Below are 23,426 nucleotides of genomic sequence, written 5' to 3'. Positions count from 1 at the left end.
AAACTAGATCTTGCTTTTCTGGTGTGTTTGGACATTCCATGTTTGTTTTGTTGGGAGAACTGGGCTCCGATGTTGCCATGTAGTCTTGGTTTCTGTTACTTGGGTTCCTGCGCTTGCCTCTCGCCATCAGATTATCTCTAGTGTTACTTTGTTCTGCTATTTCTGACAGTGGCTAGACTGTCCCTATAAGCCTGTGTGTCAGGAGTGCTGTAGACCTGTTTTCCTGTTTTCTTTCAGCCAGTTATGGGGACAGAGTGTTCTGCTTTCGTGGGTGTAGTTTTTCCTCTGTAAAGGTCTTCAGCTGTTCCTGTGGGCCTGTGTCTTGAGTTCACCAGGCAGGTCACTTGCAGCAGAAAAGTTGGTCTTACCTGTGGTCCCAAGGCTCAAGTTCGTTCTAGGGGTGCTGCCCACGGGCTCTTTGCGGCGGCAGCAACCAGGAAGACCTGTGCCGCCCCTTTTGGGTGCTTCAGAGTCTCAGGCAGGGGTCCTGCCGCTCCTGGACCCTCCCCCACGGGAGCCCAGAGGCCTTATACAGTTTCCTTTGGGCCAGGGATGTGGGCAGGGGTGGGCAGTGTTGGTGGTCTCTTCCACTCTGCAGCCTCAGGAGCGCCCACCTGACTAGGTGGTGAGGTCTCTCTCTCACGGGTTCTGGGAGCAGAGAGCTGCTGCGGACCGGGATCTGCGGGTATGGGACTTCCGGAAAACACTGGACGTGCCTGGTCCTAGAGCAATTCTGACTCTGTGTGTCCCGATTTCACCAGGCAGCTTTCTTGCAACAGACAAGTTGGTCTTACCTGTGGTCCCGAGGCTCAAGTTTGCTTGCGGGCTGCTCCCCACGGGCTCTCTGCGGCTGCAGCAACCAGGAAGACCTGTGCCACCCACTCTGGGAGCTTCAGTGCACCAGGGTTCCAGATGGCCTTTGGTGTTTTCCTCTGGCGTCTGAGATGTATGTATAGAGAACAGTCTCTTCTGGTTTCCCAGGCTTGTCTGCCTCTCTGAAGGTTTAGCTCTCCCTCCCACGGGATTTGGGTGGAGAGAACTGTTTATCCTGTCTGTTGCCTTCAGGTTCCGGCGGTGTCTCTAAACTTTTTTTTTTCCTGCTTGAGCACGTTTAATTAATTGAAGCAAAATAAATCTATTTACTTGATTTTGGGGAAATATAATTTAATAATATAATCCTATCTCCTTTTAAATATTTAAAAGTCACATGTAGTTGGTAGCTGTCACACTGTGTAAAATTGGCATCAGGATTGTAACAATGAAATATTCTCTGCTTTATGCAAATGCATAGGATTCATGAACAAAATTATGTACCAAGCTTCATGCTTTAATTAAGTAATTACATTTATTCAACTGTATTTAAGATTATTTCATATTAGCTAGTTTTCAAATTCATAATAATTATGATTAAATCATTAATTAAGTATTAAAATAAGCATACTTGTGTTATCAAGTATACATGGAAAGTAAAATATATTAAAATAACCAAAAATATTTATTTAAAGCAAAATGATGAAAATATTGTCTATATAAAAGCAGCCTGGAGCTATATGTCACTTTATAGTTTTATAGTGTGTTCCAGTGAGGTGGCCGAGTAGATAAAATTTTGTGCCTTGAAAAACCAAATACTTAAATTTGATACCTACACATATATGTTTGGAAGACTTCCATATTCACTACATGACCTGAGCACATAAAAGCTTACACAGAATATCAATAATGAGACTAATGAGAACAATAATAATAAGAAAAAGAAAAAACAAAACTGTACGAATATTTTAAAGAAATGATGTATTGGCCTTAAAATAGAATATTCAACACATTTTCTTAGTAGATTAACTATTCAAAGAAAAACTAAAAGGCTTTTACTTCATTCTATATGAAAGCAAAAACACATCATATGGATTGCGTAAAGAAAGAGAGAACTGTAAACTGTAAAATTAATATAATCATTGCAGAGGAAAGAAACAGATACTAACCCAAGTTTCTAAAAGTAAAAATTTGAAAGATTTATTGCATAATATCAACATATTTAATCCAACACATCTTACTATGATAAAGAAAGAAAACTGGAAAAAATAATGCCTGAATGTAGTCTCAGCACCTAGAATGTGGCAAGATATCTCAAATTCAAAGATACCCTGAAATACATGAGAGAATGATAAATAGGTTGATTTTATTATGGAATAAGTATTGTAGTATTAGCTGATTGGTTAAGGGCACTTACTACTCTTTAGAGCAAACACGTTCAGTTTCCAACACCCATGAAGCCACTTGCAACCAGCTGTAAAAGCAGTTCCAGGGAATCTGACATCTCCTGGTCTCCCCAAGTGCCTGTGTTCATGTGCACAAATCTATATAGACATTCACAAATAACAGATCATTAAAATAAAAAAGATTCATGAATGTATTTTCTGCACAAATTATGAATTGTAAGCCTTCTACATATGCAAACACAATTGATGCAAAGTAAAAGAATGGAGAAAATCGCAAATAGTATGAAGAGTAAATTAAGGACTAATGCTTACACAGTTCAGTAAGCAAAAATGTTAAACTTCATGATTGAATTGCAATGTAGATGTTAAAAAGAAACTAGCATTTGAATTTATGAGTGAAACTATTTTAAAATTTATTTTATTTATTTACATTCCTACCATTGTGCCATGTTCCCTCCCACAGTTCCTCATCCCATCCCCTGACTCGAAGAGGATGCTCCCCAGAACCTGCCAGACACCATAACCCCTGGGGTCTCAAGTCTCTCAAGAATTAGGCCAGACTAGGCACTCCTGTGCTATACAAGTGTCAGGGCCTCAGATCTCCTTGAGTATCCTTCCTGGTTGGTGGCTCAGTGTCTGCGAGATCTCAGTGGTCCAGATTAGTTGCGATTGCTGGTCTTCCTATAGAAGTTGCCCTCCCCTTCAACTTCTTCAATCCTTCCCCTAATTAAAGAACTGAAAGAAGTCAGAGACTGATCCCTTTTTAAAATACATGTACCATTTAATTTTTAATGCTATAGTATGGGTTCTCATACAAAATTGATGGCAAAATATATTTATTATAGTTCTGAGATGGAAATTTGGCAGTATTTATACTATTACACTACATAACAGCCTTGACATCATTCCAACAATGTGTTTTGTAATTTATACAAAATATAATGTAAATAATCACTATTGAATACAGTGCCTGAGTCAGTGTCTATACTGATTTTCTGTAGCGAACTTTAGTTAATGAAAATATAAATAATCTGAATGCCACAATTAAGTTATTATTTCAACAAATGAGTATACTACCATTTATTAAATGCATGATATTCCATGAAGAAATTCCCCATGCACATGTATTCAAGATATATTGTTAAATGAAAAACAAATGACAGAATATTGCATTATGTAATCAAACTTCATAAATTAGATGATGGTGGTGATGATGATGTTGATCATGGTTGTGGTGGTGGTGGTGGTGGTGGTTGTGAAGATGATGAAGAAGAAGTCAAAAACGATCTTTTGGGACAGAGAACAAAGCCCATACTATTTTCAATGTTTTCCTTTCTTTAGTGTGTCTAGGATCGGCAGTGAAAAATAATCGATTGTAAGTGCTAGGTGGGGTGGGAAGAGGTGTAACCTCATCAATAGCTCACAAAATACCATAAGAGAAAGCAAATTTTGTCATGAGAAATTTATATCTCTTCTTACAAGAAACCCTTATCATAACCATAGCAATGAATCAATTTAATTTTGTGATGCAGCAAATTGCCTTTCAGAGTTTAGCTAATTAATATAAAATGATCATATACAGAGTGCAATCCCTGACTGTCAGGACCAAAGCCTGTGGATTTTAGATCTTGGTGTCCTAGGATTTTTAAAACGAATGACATAATTGATGTCAATGTGCAACCATAAAAGTCTTAAGATATAAGTCACAGAGACACCACAATATATGCTGTGTATCAGGTTAGAACGTTTATATTCATATGTTATCAGAGTTTCAAAAAGTAAAATGGTTGAGGTTAAGAACAGGGCATTTTTTGGTTTGCATTTAAATCTCTAGTGTGTAGTTTGGTTTTGGTGGATCATTACACAGTGTTTCATTTTATTTAATTTGAACTGGTGATATAAGTTAACTGTACAGATTAATGAGCCTCAGTTTGATATTTCCATAATGCAGACAGCATGCACTGGACCAATGTAACTACATTTTTTTCACTGACTTTTCTGCAACTTACAAAAAGTTAGGATACTCTATTCTACTTTTAGGGAAAAAATGACTTCCACAGGATATAAAAATTCTTAATATATTCTCAGAACTTTTTCTTATTTTAGAATTTTTATTTATTCTTCACAAATATACAAAGTACGTTTATCACACCGATCCTTAACTTGGTTCTACTCTCTCTGGATACATTCCCTTTCCAGCTTCATGTTCTTTATATTTTCCTGTTTTATTTTCTTTATAATCTATTGGTTCACTGAGTACTGCCTGCTGGGATCTTCCCTAATTCATTGTGTTAATTGTGTACAGGACTTGTGCATATGATTATAGAGGCAGTGAGTCCATAGATCCAATAACTGTGTCATGTCTATATGTCATGATTGCATCCTCTCACTCCTCAAGTTCTGCCTTCTCCTTTTCTGCCATGTTTCCCCAGCCTTATGCTCAGCTTTCTTATTCTCACGGTCTTAGCACTTATACCAGTTACACAGATCTACAGTAGTTGCTGCAGAGTACACCTATACATTTCTCTGACCACAGCTCATAAAAGCAGTAATGTATGGAGAAAAACAATAAGAATTGGAAGGCAGTTTAACAACATGGCCATTTAGCAAAACAGGAATAGTAGGATCCTCTCTATGGCCAAGTGAGCCATGGGAAAACTGTGACTGTGTTTATATTATGATATCTGACATTCCTTCTATAGAAGAGGCTTCAAAGTCAAACAAACAGCAGTTGACCACTTTCATAAGATTTAGATAATTGTCTTCATACTTCTGACTTTTGAACTGGCACAATTATATCTAGTTTCATCAATATGCACGCCAGTGATATAATTTTGCTCTTTTGATGGTTAAATGAAGGTCTAGTGCCTATATAATTTATTTTTCCAATTTTGTAACATGGATATTGTGAACAGCGAGAAGGTAAAGACATTCATGGTTTTTAACTGGATTAGACAGATTCATTCAGGTACATATTCCGTCAGTGGTACTATTGAATCACATATAATTTCAGTTTTCAGTTTTATATTAATTTCTTTAGGAGCTATATTAAATTTTAGACCCAAAAAACATATACCAGGGTTCTTTCTTTCAGCAACACTATACAAACACTGTCATTTGTATTTGTACTTCACCAACGATTTGTGGGTTTTGTATTTTTCATGTAATTTTTGATAAATACTATGCCATTATTTTAAGCATTAATTCACATATATAGCATATGCAATTGCATTACTTTATTTCTGAAGAATAAGGTATTTTGTGTCTTACAGATATGATCCATACGTCAGATAAAGAGCCAGGAAAGTTTTCTTTTCTCCATTTTTATTAACTTGGTATCTCTTAATGACACTCCATTGTGTAGATGTACCATATATTCTGTGTCCATTCCTCTGTTGAAGAGCATCTGGGTTTTTTCAAGCTTCTGGTTATTATAAATAAGACTGCTATGAACATAGTGGAGCACGTATCTTTGTTATATGTTGGGGCATCTTTTGGGTATATGGCCAAGAGAGGCGTAGCTGGGTCTTCAGATAACTCAATGTCCAATTTTCTGAGGAACCTCCAGACTGATTTCCAGAATGGTTGTACCAGTCTGCAATCCCACCAACAATGGAGGAGTGTTCCTCATTCTCCACATCCTAGCCAGCATTTGCTGTCACCTGATTTTTTGATCTTAGCTATTCTCACTGTTGTGAGGTGAAATCTCAGATTATTTTGACATGCATTTCCCATTTGACTAAAGATGATGACCATTTCTTTAAGAGTTTCTCTTACATTCTAAATTCTTCAGCTGTGAATTCTCTGTTTTGCTCTGAACCCCACTTTTCAATAGGGTTATTTGTCTCCTGCAGTCTAACTTCATGTGTTCTTTGTATATTTTGAATATAAACTCTCTATCAGTTGTAGGATTGGTAAAAATCTTTTTCCAATCTATTGGTTGCCATTTTGTCCTAACAACAGTGTCCTCTGCCTTGCAGAAGCTTTTCAGTTTTTTGAGATTGCATTTGTCAATTCTTCATCTTAGAACATAAGCCTTTGGTGCTTTGTTCAGAAAATGTTCTCCAGTGCCCATGTTTCGAGATGTTTCCCCACTTTTTCTTCTATTAGTTTGAGTGTATCTGTGTGGAAGTGGATGTCCTTGATCAATATGGAGTGAAGCTTTCTACAGGACAGTAGGAATGGATCGATCTGCATTCTTCTACATATTGACTCCCCCAGTTGAATCAGCACCACTTGATAAAAACGCTATCTTTCTTTTTTCCATTGGATGGTTTTGGCTCCTTTCTCAAACATTAAGTGACCATGGGTGTATGGGTTCATTTCTGGGTCTTCAATTCTATTCCACTGGTTTATTTGCCTGCCTCTGTCTCAATGCCATTCAGTTTTTATCACTGTTGCTCTTCAATACTGCTTGAGTTTAGGGATAGTGATTCCCAAGGAAGTCCTTTCATAGTTTACGATAGTTTTAGCTATTCTGTGTTTTTTGTTATTCCAGATGAATTTATGAATTTTTCTGTCTAACTCAATGAAGAATTGGATTGGAGTTTTGATGGGGATAGGAATGAATCTGTAGATCACTTTTGGTATAATGGCAATTTTTACTCTATTAATCCCGCCAGTCTGAGCATGGGATATCTTTCCATCTCCTGGAATCTCCTTCAGTTTCTTCAGAGATTTGAGGTTTTTCTCATACAGATATTTTACTTGCTTGGATAAAGAAACCCCGAGATATTTTGTATTATTTGGGGTTATTGTGAAGGGTGTCATATCCCTAGTTTCTTTCTCCGCTTGACTAGCTTTTGTGCAGAGTTATTTTTATACACAGCCGCTTTGCTGAAGTTGTTTATCAGGCATAGTAATTCTATTGTGGAACTTTTGAGGTCACTAAGTATACTATCATATCATATACAAACAGTGCTATTTTGACTTCTTCCTTTCCAATCTATATACTTTTGTCCTCCTTCAGTGTCTGCTTGCTCTAGCTAAGATGTCTAGAAGTATATTGAATAACTTGTGAGAGAGTGGGCAGCCTTGTCTAGTCCCTGATTTCAGTGTGATTGCTTTAAATTCCTCTCCACTTAGTATAACGTTAGCTACGGATTTGCTGTATATGTTTAGGTATGGTCCCTAAATTCCTGTACTTTCCAGCACTTTTGTCATTTAGGGATGCTGAATTTTATCAAAATCTTCCTCAGCATCTAAAGAAAGGATCATGTGGTTTTTATCTTTGAGTTGTTTATATAGTGGATTAGGTTGTTGGTTTTCTGTATACTAAAGCATCCCTTCAAGCCTCTGATGAATCCTACTTAATCATAGTGGATGATTGTTTAATGTGTTTTATGAATATGTTTGCAAGAATTTCTTTGAGTATTTTTGTGTCGATATTGATGAGAGAATTTGGTCTAACGTTCTCTTTCTTTGTTGGGTCTTTCTGTGTTTTAGTTACAAGAGTAATGGTGGCTTCATGTAAACAATTTGGTAGTACTCCATCTGATGCAATTTTATGGAATAGGTTGGACAATATTGTTATGAAATTTTCAGTGAATTTTGGATGGATATCTGCACTAAACCATTCTGATCCTGGACTCTTTTTTGTTTGGAGAGTTTTGATGATTGCTTGTATTCCTTTGGGAGTTATGGGTTGTTTAAATGGTTTATCTTTTCCGGATTTAACTTTGGTACAATGTATTTGTTTAGAAAATTGTCCTTTTTCTCCACATTTTCAAGTTTTGTTGAACATAGGCTTTTGTAGTACAATGATTTTTTTTTAATTTCCTCTGATTCTGCTGATATGTCTCACTTTTTAATATTTGATTTTGTTAATTTGGACTCACTCTCTGTATCCTCTGGTTAGTCTAGCTATCGGTTAGTATATCCTGTTGATTTTCTCAGAGAACCATGTATTGGTTCTGTTGATTATTTGTATAGTCCCTTTCATTCTACTTGGTTGATTTTAGCCCTGAGTTTGATCATTTCCTGCCTTCTATTACTCCTCCATGTATTTGCTTCTTTTTGTTCTAGAGGTTTTAGGTGTTCTGTCAAGCTGCTGATGTTTGCTCTCTCCTGTTTCATTATGCAGGCATTCAGAGCAATGAGTTGTCGTCTTAGCACAGCTTTCATTGTGTTCCAAGGGTTTGGGTATATTTTACCTTATTTTCATTGAATTCTAAGAAGTCTTTAATTTCTTCCATTAATTTTTTCTTGACCAAGTTATCAGGAGGTGAGCATTGTTCAACTTCCATATATATATATGGGCGTTCTTTCCTAATTTTTATTGAGGAACATATTTAGCCTATGTTAGTCTGGTAGAGTGCATGGGTTATTTCTATCTGTCTGTATAGTTTGAGGCCTGCTTTTTGACTGATTATATGATCAATGTTGGAGAAAGTGCCATGCGGTGGTGAGAAGAAGGTATTTCCTTTTGTTTTAGGATAGAATCTTCTCTAAATATCATTTAAGTCCGTTTGTTTTATATCTTTTGTTAGTCTGCCTATGTCTCTGTTTAATTTCTGTTTCTGTGATCTGGCCAGTGGTGAGAATGGGGTGTTAAAATCTCCTACTATTATTTTTTGTGGCCATATGTTCTTTGAGCTTTAGTAAGGTTTCCTTTATGTATGTAGGTCCCCTTGTATTTGGAGCATAGATATTTATGATTTCGAGTTCATCTTGGTGGATTTTTCCTATGATGAATATGAAGTTTCCTTCCTTATGCTTTTTGATAAGTTTTGGTTGAAAGTCAATTTTATATGATATTAGAATGGCTACTCCATCTTGCTTCTTCAGACCATTTGCTTGGAAAGTTTTTTTCCAGCCTTTTACTCTGAGGTAGTGTCTGTCTTTGTCTCGAAGTGTGTTTACTGTAGTGCAAAACGCTGGGTCCTCATTACATATCCAGTGTGTCAATCTGTGTATTTTTAGTTGGGAATTGAGTCCATTGATGTTGAGAGATATTAAGGAATAGTGATGGTAACTTTCTGTTATTTTCATTATTGGAGTTTAGTTTATGTTTCTGTGCTTCTCTCTTTTTTTTTTGTTTTGTTGTGAAAAGATTAATATCTTGCTTTATGATTTTCATGTCTCCTTGTGTTGGGCTTTGAGAGTTAGTGTCCTTTGTAGGACTGGATATGTAGAATGGTATTGTGTAATTATGGTTTTGTCATGGAATATCTTGGTTTCTCCATCTATGTTAATTGAGAATTTTGCTGGATACAGTAGCCTTGGCTGGAGTTTTTGTTCTTGGTGTCTGTATGACATCTGTCCAGGATCTTCTGGCTTTCATAGTCTCTGGTGAGAATTCTGGTGTTATTCTGATACGTTTGCCTTTATATGTTACTTGACCTTTTGCCTTACTGCTTTTAATATTTTAATATGTTTTTCGTATTTGATGTTTTGACTATTATGTGATGGGAGGATTTCCTTTACTGGTTCAATCTATTTGGAGTTTTGTAGGCTTTTTGTATGTTTATGTTCACTTCTTTCTTTATATTAGGGAAGTTTAATTCTATAATATTGTTGAAGATATTACTGTCCCTTGATGTTGGCAGTCTTTACTCTCTTATATACCTGTTATCCTTAGGTTTGATCTTCTCATTGTGTCATGGATTTCCTTTATGTTTTTTGCTAGGTGCTTTTCCATTTTCCATTATCTTTGATAGTTGTGTCAATGTTTTCTATGGACTATTCTGCTCATTAGCTTATGTCTTCTATCTCTTGTATCCTGTTGGTGATTCTCACATCTATGACTCCTGGTCTCTTTCCTACGTTTTCCAATTCCAGGGTTGTCTTCCTTTGTGCTTTCTTTATTGTTTCTATTTCCATTTTTAACTCCTGGATAGTTTTGTTCATTTCCTTCTACTGTTTTGTTGTTTGTCTGGTAGTTCTTTAAGGTACTTATGTGTACCCTCTTTATGGGATTCTACTTGTTTACTTCTGTATTTTCTGTTGTCCAGTATTATTTTAGGGAGTTATTTATGACCTTCTTAACATCCTCCATTGTCATGATAAAATGTGAACTTACATCTAGATCTTGCTTTAATGGTGTGTTAAGATATCCAGTGATTGCTTTGGTGGGAGAATTGGACTCGGAGGAGCCCAAGTAGTCTTAATTTCTGTGGTTTTTCTCCCTGTGCTTGCCTCTAGCCATCAGATTGTCCTGGAGTTAGCATGTCATGCTCTTTCTGACAGTGGTTTGACCGTCCTGTAGGCTCATGTGTCAGGACTGCTGTTGACCTATTTTTTTCCCAGTCATGAGAACAGAGTATTCTGCTCTCATGTGTACAGTTGCTCTGTCCACTGCCTTTCAGCTGTCCTGGTGGGCAGGAACCAAAAGGAACTTCCCATAATCCTTCTAGGTCCTCTGTGGGGGGAGGGAGCACAGAAGGGACAGGTGTTTTCCTCTTGAGTCAGGAATCTGGGCAGAGAGTAGTCTCCACTGGTTTCCCTCTGGTTCTACTCCTCCAAATGTCTAGCTTCCCCACCCTCAGGATTTGTGTGCAGGGAGCTGTTTGACCAGTTCTGTTCCGATCCAGGCACAGTCGAGAACATGGTGCTCCTGCAGTATTACTCCTCCTATATTCCTGGGTCCAGAGGCACTATGCAGTTTTGTCTTGGGCCAGAGATGTGGGTAATGGTGGGCAGAAGTGGCAGTCTCTGTGCCATGTAGGATCAGTATTGCCCACACTACTGGGTGATCAGCTCTCTCTCCACATCGTTTGGAGCAGAGAGATCTGGGCAGGGGATCAGCGAGGTTCAGAAGCCAGCTAGAAATTGGAAGTGCCTAGTTACAGAGGAGTTATGCCTTTGCATGTCCTAAGTCCAACAGTCAGGTCACTTAGAGCAAAATAGTTGGATTCACCTCTGGTCTCAGACCTGAAGTTCCTCCTCAGTCTGACATTCAGCTCTCCATGTGAGCTGCAACAAGAAATGTCCAGCACCTACTGCTCCTAGGTCCCTATGAACAGGAGGCCCAGATGGAGCTATTTGCTTTTGTCTTAGGTCAGGAATGTAAGCAGAGTTCTCAGGGATTTCTGCCCCTCTGGTGGTCTAAGTCCTCCCCTCCCCACACGAGATTTGGGTGTAGGATGCTCTTTGGACCAGTTCAGATCCAGGTGCAGTTTGGACTACAGGGCTCCTGCAGCTTGACTGCTCCTATATTCATGTGTCCAGAGGCACAATGCAGTTTCCTCTTGGGCTAGGAATGTGTGCACAGGTGGGCAGAATTGGCAGTCTCTCCTTCCCTGAGGTGTCAGTATCGCCTACTGTACAGGGTGACCAGCTCTCTGTCCCACAGAGTTTCCAAAGGAGTTTCAAATATTCATTCCCTATCCTACAGGTCTCCATTCTTTCCAATTCTCCTCCAAATGTGTTGGAGAAGACCCCTCTGATCAAGGGTAGGTACAACAGGCACCATCAGACAAAGAGCGCTGCAAAACTTCTCTTAAAGGTACTCTAAGTGATTTATCATATTCCACAAATGGATTATGGCATGCCCCTCTCCATATGAGACTTTAATACCTTCACCAGCTGCCAAAGCAGGGCAGAGAGCTATGTCCACTCAAAAAGACAGTAAAAGATATATCCCATCTCCACCAAAGTGCATTATGCAATCTGCTTTGGGTAAAGTGAGTTTTAAACCTGATTGTGCTGACAAAGGGATTTCGTATCTTCCCTATTAAACCAAGAGGACCTTCAAAGTCCTCCACTATTAAGAAATGAGTTTATATAATCCCTTATGGTCCAAGGGTGACAAAATGCAGTCACAAATCCCCAAGTGAACCTCATAACACACATACCAGTCCAAGAAGAGACAAACATTTCTGCATGTACACCATTAGATCAAGGACCACTGCTAATTAAGAAGGGTCTCTTGAGATTTCCACATCCATGCAAGATGTGGTAGAAAATTCTGAGTCTAACAAAGGGGCTCTTGTGCCTTGTGCACATACAAAATAGGATCTAGCACCCTCACCATCTCCCCCAGTGCTTCCTATGTCCCTATATATCAGATAATTATTCAAATATCCTCTACCACAGAAAAGGACCCTCCTGACTTGCCATCAGGCCCATAAGAGACAAGTTTATCACAACACACAGTCAATGAGCCATACTTATACAATGTACAGGGAACAGTAAACATCCCCTTCCTCCTCAGGGGACTCTAGCTCATTCTGTCCTGAAAGGAGAGGCTCAAAAATTTTCCACATATACATCAGAGATGCTAGAATTTCCCAAAACTGAGCATGATTCTCTGAGTTGTACTCTATCTCATAAAGAGACTGTGGGACAAGACACATCTACAAAAGGAATTCTACCCACAGCCACATATTTAGAAATGGCTTGTGGATGTGACACATGTACAAAAGATGATCTAGGACATATTCCATCTGTAGAGAAGGTTATGGATCCAACCATAAGTGAAAAGGAGTGGTGGAACATGATATGAAAACACCAGTGTCTGTAGCATCCTCAGCATCTGAGGAAAGGGATTACGTCGATTCCATCTGTGCAAAAGAATGCATATGACCTCCGCAAACTTCACAGGAGGCTTTAGGAACTTCCTTATCTCCTCAAGATCAGCCATCTTCTGCAACTACAGAAGATGGTACACACTATTCCAAATGTGCACAAAGGGTTGTCAGTCCTTCTTTATCCCCCAAGCAGACCCAGAACATCTGCCAAATACCTCAAAGCCTCTGGAATTTACCTAATCTTCTGAAGGGGCCTTGGAACCTGTTTTGCCTGTCAAGCAGGCTACAGAACCTGACACTTCTATAGGAAAGTCTGTTTCCTCTTCTCCAGCAGAAGAAATTTTTCTTGGAACTTCCTTAATTACACAATGGTATCTAGAAACATCCTTATCTGGTCATGAGACTCTGAGACCTTTCACATATGTCCATGATGCTCTAGCAGAGGTCCCATTTTCAGCGGTAGCTGTAAAACCTAAGCCCCCATTCTGACGTAACAGTCAGGATTTCTACACATATCCATGGCACATTAAGACCTTCCTCATCTGAGTAGGATGTCTTAGGATCTACTTCATCTGAACAGCATGTTTTACAACTATCCCCATCTACCCCAGTAGATTTATTTCATATGTCCACTCTGGGGAGAAATATTCGACATTCTCCCTCTACCAAAATTGACCACAGGCACCCAGTTTCTCGAAACGAAGGATGAAGATTTGATCCTTCTGAGTCTTGAGAAATTTCTCCTCTAAGGAAGACAATTTCAACCTTCCCCCTTCTGCCAGAAGGGATCTTGTGCCATCTTCTGTGGCCAAAGAGACACCAAAGACTACAACTACTCCTCAGGTGAGTCCCACACCTTCTACATCTGTCCAAAGGGCCTGGAATTTTCCAAAAATGACCATGGAATTGTGGAAAGTTGCCAATCCTTACAAGGGAATGCTGGATATTCCATATCGCCCAAAGATGCTCAAGTAACTCCTCCTTCTACCCAAAAGGCATGTTCACCATCTTCCCCAGGGTTTCAGAGAATTTCTTCACCCCACTCTATGGCTCCAGAAAGTGTTCTCCATGCTCAAAGTGATTTGTCATTGTGCAAATTAGATTTCAAAAATACAAAACCTTTTTTATATTTCCAAAGTTCTGAGGGAAAGTCTACATCGAAAAAAAAATCATTTAGACCTTGTGCCATTAGCCCAAGTATATCAGAAAAATTCAATGTCTTCTAAAGCATCTAAAAAAATCAATCTGGCTCTAGCACTCTTCCTGGGAAACATTTACCATCAGTCATACAATCCCCAGGATGTCGAAATCTAAAAAGGGGTATATAGAAACCTTACCATTTGCCCAAAGGTCTTTAGGATGTTCAGCAACTTCTCCAAGAGCTTGATGAACCTAGAGAACAAAAGAACTTAAGCCACCTTCCCAGGGTGTTTTCCCAAGAACCAATATTTCTTCTTTTTTTTTTTATACCAAGACAGATGTCCAGCTTTCTTCTCCCCATCTCTGATCTCTTCATCTTATTTGTCCTCCCAACCAAATGGCTCTTTACTCTGAATTAGAAACCAATTAGTAAACAATAGATATACGGAAGGAATATCTGAGAGGCAGTGGCTGTCAAAACAACACTTGTGCAATCACAGAAAAACCTAGTGCTCTCCAGGATACAAGAGATTTTTCAGGCAGGGCCTAATGATGATGGCACTGAGAACTGCAATGGCCTAACTGCTGAACAGTTTTCCCTGCATTGACCAGATTCTGGGGTACCCTTCTCCAGGAGAGTCTCCTGTGACACAATGGAAACCTTTATGTACTACATCTCTCTAAAGCTAGAGACATCTCTTTTCATCATTCTGAATGGAGAAAGTTAGTTAGGGGCTTGTCATGGGTAGAAAATATCTAGGATCCTGGAGAGAAAGAGATTCTTCTGGAGATTAATTTTATTTCCAGGTCCAATCCTGTGACTTAAAGTTCAATTCCCTTGGTTTTCTCTGTTTCCCATGTGCCAGTATTTTCCCATCAGACCTTTAATTGAGTGAATATTGTGCTACATTTTCTGATTGTCCATTCATTGACAGGGGACATTATATATGTTCCTGCATGTGTACTCAAAAATTTCACTTTTCCAATTCCATTTTTTTGCAACGAATTTGGCAACAAACAGGGCCCAGCTATAGAGTGAATATAAGAGTGTAAATATTGTGTACCTCCTTCAAACAATAAACTCCCAAATTCCTATTTTATCCATAAATTACCAGACATCAGTAAAGCAAAGGACAACATGGACTATAGAATGTGGTTCTGTAGTTCTATTAGATATCAGTTCTCTAATATCTACATTCCAGTGGTCACAAGGCAAGACTTGAGGTTTTTGGATGTTTTACCATGAATCTTTCTTCAGACATTATATATATATATATATATAATATATATTCCTGAATGTATACTCACAAATTCTGTATTCCAATTCAATTTTTTGCATTACTTTTGGCAAAAAGGGGACACAGCTATAGAGTGAATATAAAAGTGTAAATATTTTGTACCTTCTTCAAATGATAAACTCCCAAATTCTGATTTTATCCTAAAATTATTAGACATCATTAAAGGAAAGGACAGAATGGGCTATAAAATGTGTTTCTGTAGTCCCATTAGATATCAGTTCTCTAATATCTACCTTCCTGTATTCCCAGGAAGAAACTTGAAGGATTTCGATGTTTTACGATGATTCTTTCTTCAGGCCAAACAAGATTCAGGAGGATATGCAGGATGAGGAATGGCTTGAGGTCCAGTGAAACCTCAGCTTTCTTACTTTCATAAGAACATGAGAGAGTCTATTTGGAATTGTCATTTGTGGATTTTACTATTTTGACCTTGTTTCCCAGAATCCATGTTAAAATTCCACTTAACATCATAGCTATAGGATATATATATATATATATATATATATATATATATATATATATATCACCAAAACTAGATAACAATGATGAAGCATAGAATTGCATGATTAGAACAAACGGATATAGGTCTTTCTGAGAGACACAGCTAGAGCATGTCAAATACAGAAGTGAATGGTAGTGGCAAACCAGTGAGCTGAAAACAGATTTCTTGTCAGTAGATTTTGAAAAAGGATTACAAGAGCTGAAGGAGCTTTAAATCCAATAAGAAAAACAATGCCAACCAACCAGAGTTTTCTGGTACTAAATGAATATTGAAAGATTGTACATGGATAGTCCCATGGCTCCAATTGCATATGTAGCAGAGAATGGCCTTGTTAGGCACCAGTAGAAGGAGATGCCCTTGGTCAAAACTAGTTTTTATTATCAATTCAAGGGAATGTCAAAGGGCAGTAAGGGAGATTATAAAAGAAGGGTAGGGGGACCCGATAGGGATCTTATGGGCAGGAAACGGGGAAAGGCAAACATATTTGAAATGTAAATATGGAAAAATCAAATTAATAAAGAAAAAATTGCTAAAAAATAAAAAAAGATTAAATAAGTTAAAGATAAGTAAACTGCCATGTAAATACATATTGACTGAAAAATCTAAAGGGTCACTATCAGGCAATGGGAGTCAGAGTAATACTCCTGGAAAGACTGATATGATGGACTAGAAACACGTCTCTCTCCCAAATAGCATTATCAGACACAAACTGCAATATAGGTATCCAAATATGTGAGGAGTTTACCCTGAGTTGAGGACAGAATACTTGTCTTTCACTTCTTCCTTAGGACCTTTTTTTCTTTACGAAAAAATAAAAGCCATGAGCTCTAAGGAAAAGAACAGTGCCCTTCCCAACACCTGGCTTTTGGGGTAAAAATATTTAGGATATAAACTCTCTGATTTACAGGAATCACTAGAAGCAGGGAAGTCCAGATGCTTCTGACAGGATCCGAGCTCCTGATCCCATGTTTGGAAGGCTCAGATTAATACTATATCTTCTATGTACCTACTCAACTCCTACCAAGGACTCAGTGAGATTTCCAACGGTCGACATATTTCTTCCTTTCTTTTATACCAAGACAGAAGGCCATCTTCGTTCTCCCCATCTCTGAGCTTTTCATCCTCTTTGATCTCACTCCCAAATTGATGTTTCCTCTGAACTAGAGGCCAATTAGTAAACCCTATAGGTACTGAAGGAATATCTGAGAGGCAATTGCAGACACAACAACACTTGTGACATCACAGGAGAAGTTAGGGTTCTCCAGGATACAAGAGATATTTCATGGAAGGCCTAATGATGATATAACTGAGAACTGCCTTGGCCTACCTCTAAACAGCTTCCTTACATTGACCAATTTCGAGAGTGCCTTTTCCAGATATGTCTCCTGTGACACAGGGGGAACCTTTATGTACTCCATCTCTCTAAAGCTAGAGACTTCTCTTTGCTTCAATAGTGGTTACATGCTCTGAATGGAGAAAGTTAGTCAGGGTCCTGGCATGGGTAGAAATGATCTCGGAACTTGGAATGGAGGAGATTCTTCTGGATAATATTTTTATTCCCAGGTCCATTCCTGTGACATACAGTTCAATGTTCTAGGTTTTCTCTGTCAGACCTTTAGGTGAATGAATATTGTATTTCATTTTCTTATTGTACAATCCTTGATAGGAGAATTTGTAAATATTCCTGAATGTGTACTCAAAATTTCTGTTTTCCAATTACATTTTCTTCTCTGATTTTGGCAACAAAGTAGGCCCACCTATAGATTGAGCATAGCAGTGTAAATACTGTGTACCTACTTCAAATCATAATTACCAAATCCTTATTTTATTCTAGATTACCGGACATCAATAAAGTAAATGACCACATGACTGTAGATTTTGGTTCTCTAGTTACATTTGATAACTGTTCTACACTATCTATCTTCCTGTATTCCAATGGCCTGACTTGAAGGTTTTATATGTGTTACCATGATTAAGGCCAAATATAAGAAACAGGAGGATGGGCAGGGAGAAGAAAGGCTTGAGGATCAGTGAATCCTCAATTTCAATACCTTCATAAGTACAGGAGGGAGTCTATTTGACACTGTCATTTGTAAATTCTACATTCTTGACCTAGTTTTGCAGAATCCATGTTAACATTCCACCTTAACCCCCTAATCATATAGCTCTAGGAGGCAACAAAAGTATGTATATATATATATATATATATATATATATATATTTAAAATCAGCTCTCAAAACTAGATAAGGGTCATGAAGCTAAGAAGTGCATTCTGCCAGGAAACAGATATAGATATGTCCTGAGAGACACAGCTAGACTGTGTCAAATAAGAAGTGTATGCTCGTGGCAACCCAATGAACTGAAATGGACCTTTTGTTGGTAGATTCTGAGAAAGGATAACAAGAACTGAAGGAGCTTTCAACCCCATAAGGACAGCAATGCCAATGAACCAGAGCTTTCTGGTATTAAACAAATATTCAAAGACTTTACATTACAGACCTATGCATCCAACTGCATATGTAGCAGAGGATGGACTTGTTGGGCACCAATTGAAGTAGAAGGCCTTGATCCTGCCTTGGTTTGACTCGCAGTTAAAGGAAATGTGAAGGGAAAGTAAGGTTTTTTATGGAAGAAGTGGAGAGCGACCAGTTAGGGATCTAATGGGAAGAGAGTCTTACGGGAAATAATATTTTAAATGTAAATATATAAATTTATTCGTTTAAAAAACAAATAAATTTGTAAAGAATAAAAGAGTATAAGAAATAAATGAAAAGAAAACTGCCAGCTAAACACTGCTGTTGACTCAGAAATCTAATGGATCACTGTGTGGGAATGATAGTCAGAGATATAATAGTGGAAAGACTAAGATGGTGAAGTCTCAAATAGAAGCACTTATCTCTCCCAGATATCAGTGTCAGAACAAACTGCACATATATATATATATATATATATATATATATATATATATATATATATATATATATATATATATATATAGCATGGAGGAGCTTACTCTGAGTTAGAGACACAATACTTGTCCCTACTTTCATCCTTAGGTTCTTTTTCTTCTTGTCAAAAAGAATAAAGGCCATGAGATCTCAGGAAATCATCTGTGCCCTTCCCATCACATGAATTTTGGAATAAAGAAATGAATGATATAAACTCTCTGACTTCCAGGAACCATAAGAACAGAGAAGTTCAGATGTTTCTGAGAGGACCCCAGCTCCTCATTCCCATATGTGGAAGGCTCAGATCAATGCTATCTCTTCAGCAATACCACTCAACACCTACCAAGGAGTCACTGAGCTTTCCCAAGCACACGTATTTATTCCTTTTTTTAGACCAAGACAGAAGGGCCCCTTCCCTCTCCCCATTTCTGATCTCTTCATCCTCTTTGTTCTCATTCCCAAATGACTATTTATGCTGAATTAGATGCCAATTACTAAACGCTAGATGTACTGAAGTAATACCTGAGAGGCAGATGCAGACATGACAACACTTCTGACATTACAGAAGAAGCTAGGGCTCTCCAGGTTACAAGAGATTTTCAGGGAGGGCCTAATGATGAAGTCACTGAGAACTGCCATGGCCTACCTGCTAAGAGCTTTCCTTACATTGACCAGATTTGAGGGCATGTCTCCTGTGATTCAGTGGAAACCTTTCTGTACTCCGTCTCTCTAAAGCTAGAGACTTGTCTTTGCTTTATTAGTTGTTGCATGATCTGAATGGAGAAAGTTAGTCAAGGGCTTGGCATGGGTAGAAAAGATCTTGTAATATGGAGTAGAGGAGATTCTTCCAGATAATAATTTTATTCCCAGGTACATTTCGTGAACTACAGTTAAATTTTGTAGTTTTTCTCTGTTTCACAAAGGCCAGTATTTTCCCTACAAAACTTCAATTGAGTGTACATTGTATTTCACTTTCTTATTGTAAATTCCACGATATGAGACTTTATAAATATTGCTGAATGTGTACTCAAATCTTCTGTATTCCAATTCTATTTTCTGCAATGATTTTGGCAACAAATGTGGTCCAGCTATAGAATGAGTATAACTGTAAATATTGTGTACCTACTTGAAATGATAAACTCCCAAATGCTTATTTTATCCCAAAATTACCAGACATCAGTAAAGCAAATGACAACATGGACTATAGAATATGGGTCTCTAGTCCCATTTGATATCAGTTCTGCATTATCTACCATACTGTGTTCCCAGGAAGAGACTTGAGGGTTGTGAAGGTTTTACCATATTTCATTCTTCAGGAATAATAACATACAGGAGGAAGGTCACTGAGACGAATGGCTTGAGGTCCAGTGAAATCTCAACTTCAATATGTTCATAAGAACAGGAGGGAGTCTATTTGGCATTTTCTTTTGTGGATTCTACATTCTTGACTTAGTTGCCCAGAATCCATATGAAAATTCTCCCTACCCAAGTAGCAGAAGGAGCCATCCATATATATATCACCAAAACTAGATAAGATTGATGAAGCTGAGAAGTGCATTCTGCCAGGAACCAGATATAGATATTTCCTGAGAGACACAGCTAGAACATATTATATACAGAAGTGAATGTGTTCTTGTAAAAATATAAAAATAAAAAAAAGTAAAATATTTTTTTACCCTCCTAACTCTGGCACTGATGTGTCTGAAATTCTCTGCTAGATATCTTGGAAGAAACACCTTCCCACTCCTCGGCTACACAGTGTTTCATGTCATCACACACACTCCTATACTCAAACCCAAACAATAATCTTTGATATAGTTGATTAGATCATTGGCCAGTTAAACATACAATGCCGGGTACTATCCATCCCTTAGGAACATTAATAACGACATGTAAATACACAGAGCAGAATCTTAAATTCACCTCCCATGACTTCTCACTCTGTCATCTTCCTTTCTCTCTTTCTTCCTCTAGTCTCTTCCTCTTCTTTCAAACATCTCTCCCATCCATTCTTTCTCCTCCCACGATAACCCTCCTTCTATCCTGTTCCTGTCACTCACATATACTTTACAAATTCAATGGGGAGGTAGTTCTGAGTACAGGACTATGCAGCTGAACTTGGGCATTGGAATTAGCATCAAACACAGATAACTTCAGTTCAAACGACAACATCAACCCTAGTGGCAAACCAGTGAACTGAAAACGGACTTCTTGTTGATCGATTTTGAGAAAGGATTAAAAGAGATGAATGTGCTTTCAACCCCATAAGAACAACAATGCTAATGAAACAGAGATTTCTGGTAGTAGACCAATATTCAAATAATGTACATGAACAGACCTAGGGCTCCAACAGCATATGTTGTAGAGGATGCCCTTGTTGGGCAACAATGGAAGGAGAACCCTTGGCCCTGCCTAGGTTTGACTCCCAGTAAGAGTGAATGTCCAGGGGCAGTAAGGGGGATTATAGGAGAAGGGTAAGGGGACTGGTAATGGATCTTGTATCAGGAAACTGGGATAGGAAATAATATTTTAAATGTAAATTTAAAAATATCCATTTAAAAAGCTATAAAATTTGTTAAAAATTAAAAAAAAAATGAAAGAAATAAAAGAAAAGAAATCTACCAACTAATCACACCTAGTGACTCAGAATTTTAAAGGGTCACTGTCAGGGAATGGTGGTCAGAGTAATACCAGTGAAAAGACTGATATGATGAAGTCTCATCTAGAAGCACTTGTCCCTCCCAGATATCAGTGCCACACACGAACTGCATTACTAGAATCCAATGCATAGAGGAGTTTACTCTGTGCTGAGGACAAATACTCACCTTACTTTTCTTCCTTAGGACCTTTTCCTTCTTTGCAAACGGATAACACCAATGAGGAAAAACTATAGTGCCCTTCCCAAAACATGGCTTTTGGGGTAAAGAAATGAATTATATAAGCTATTTGACTTCCAAGAAAAATAACAAGCAGGGAAGTCCACATACTTCTGACAGGCTCCCTGTTCATGATTCCAATATAAGGAAGATTCAGATAAAAGCTATCTCTTTAGTTAACCTACTCATCCCCTACCCAAGACTCAAGGAGCTTTCCCATTGACCACGTGTTTCTTCCTTTTTTGTACCAAGAGAGAAGGCCAGCTTCCTACTCCCCATACCTGATCACTTCATTCTCTGTGTTCTCCCTCCCAAATGGCTGTTTACTCCACATCAGAGGCCAATTGCTAAACCCTAGAGGTACTGAAGGAATATCTGAGAGGCAGTTGCAGTCACAACAACAGTTGTGACATCACAGAAGAAGCTAGGGCTCTCCAGGATATAAGAGATTTTTCAGGGAGGGCTAGTGGTGATGTCAGTGAGAACCACCCTGGTCTACCTGCTTAACAGCTTTCCTTACATTGACCAGATTTGAGGGTGCCCTTTCCAGGAGTGTCTCCGGTGAAACAGTGGAAACATTTACATGCTACATCACTCTAAAAAGCTAGAGACTTCTCTTTGCTTCATTAGTGGTTATATGCTCTGAATGGACAAAGTTAGTCACGAGCTTAACATTGCTAGAAAAGATTTAGGAACATAGAGTGGAAGAGATTCTTCTGGATAATATTTTATTCCACAGTACATTCCTGTGACATACATTTCAATATACCAGGTTTTTTCTATTTCACAAAGGCCAGTATTTTGACTACAGTACTTAATTGAATGAATATTGCATTACACTTTCTCATTGTACATTCCTAGATAAGAGACTTTATCAATATTCCTGTATGTGTACTCAAAATTCTGATTACAATTCCATTTTCAGAAAAGCAAAGGATAAATAAGTATAGAATTCAGTTCTCTAGTCCTATTGGATATCAATACTACAATATCTACCTTCCTCTGCTCACATTGCTGAACTTGAGGGTCTGATGTTTCACCATGATTCTTTCTGAAGGCCAAACATAAGATACAGGAGGATGGGCAGAAAGAAGAATGGCTTGAGGACCAGTGAAACCTCAACTTCAATAGTTTCGTAAGAACAGGAGGGTGTCTATTTGGCATTGTCATCTCTGAACTCTACATTCTTGACCCAATTGGTCAGAATCCATGTTACAATTCCACCTAACCACTTAGCTGTATGAGCCACCAAATTATATATATATATATATATATATATATATATATATATATATATATATATATATAATCAGCCACCAAAACTCAAAACTAGATAAGATTGATGTAGCTAAAAATTGCATTCTGCCAGAAACCCGATATAGGTCTTTCCTGAGAGACACAGGTAGATCATTTCAACTACAGAAGTGAATGCTAGTGGCAAACCAATGAACTGAAACAGACCTCTTGTTGGCAGATTTTGAGAAAGGATTAAAAGAGCTGAAGGAGCTTTCAATCCCATAAGAACAACAATGTCAATGAACCAGAGCTTTCTGGTACTAGACCAATATTCAATGAATGGACATCGACAGAGCTATGGCTCAAACTGCATGTGGGAGAGGATGGCCTTGTTCATCACGAATGGAAACAGAAGCTATTTGTCCTCTCTAGGTTTTCTCCCAGGTCAAGGGAATGTAAAGGCGCAGTCAGGGGGGTTAGAGAAGAAGGGGAAAGATATGCTAGGAATCTTATGGGCAGGAAAATGGGAAACAAAATAGCATTAAATGTCAATATAGAAAAATCAAGGGCTGGGGATTTAGCTCAGTGGTAGAGCGCTTACCTAGGAAGCGCAAGGCCCTGGGTTCGGTCCCCAGCTCCGGAAAAAAAAAAGAACAAAAAAAATATAGAAAAATCAAGTTAAAAAAGCAATAAAACAACTATGCCCTTACCAACACTTGGCTTTTGGAATAAAGAAATTA

At 38.2% G+C, this 23,426-nt stretch overlaps 1 long non-coding RNA gene across 1 annotated transcript in view; it reads right to left on the bottom strand.

The window, feature by feature from the left end:
* Positions 1 to 21,805, bottom strand: part of LOC134484467 (uncharacterized) — a 53,998-nt gene extending 32,193 nt beyond the window's left edge. The window contains exons 1-2 of the long non-coding RNA XR_010061926.1: positions 21,732 to 21,805; positions 14,023 to 14,077 (exon numbers count right to left, since the gene is read on the bottom strand). This is a non-coding gene — a long non-coding RNA (uncharacterized LOC134484467). The remainder of the gene's footprint in view (positions 1 to 14,022; positions 14,078 to 21,731) is intronic.
* Positions 21,806 to 23,426: the final 1,621 nt, after the last annotated feature.

This window comes from Rattus norvegicus, chromosome Y (assembly GCF_036323735.1).
Source record: "Rattus norvegicus strain BN/NHsdMcwi chromosome Y, GRCr8, whole genome shotgun sequence".
Classification (NCBI taxonomy): domain Eukaryota; kingdom Metazoa; phylum Chordata; class Mammalia; order Rodentia; family Muridae; genus Rattus; species Rattus norvegicus.
This window is presented reverse-complemented; position numbering and strand designations above follow the sequence as displayed.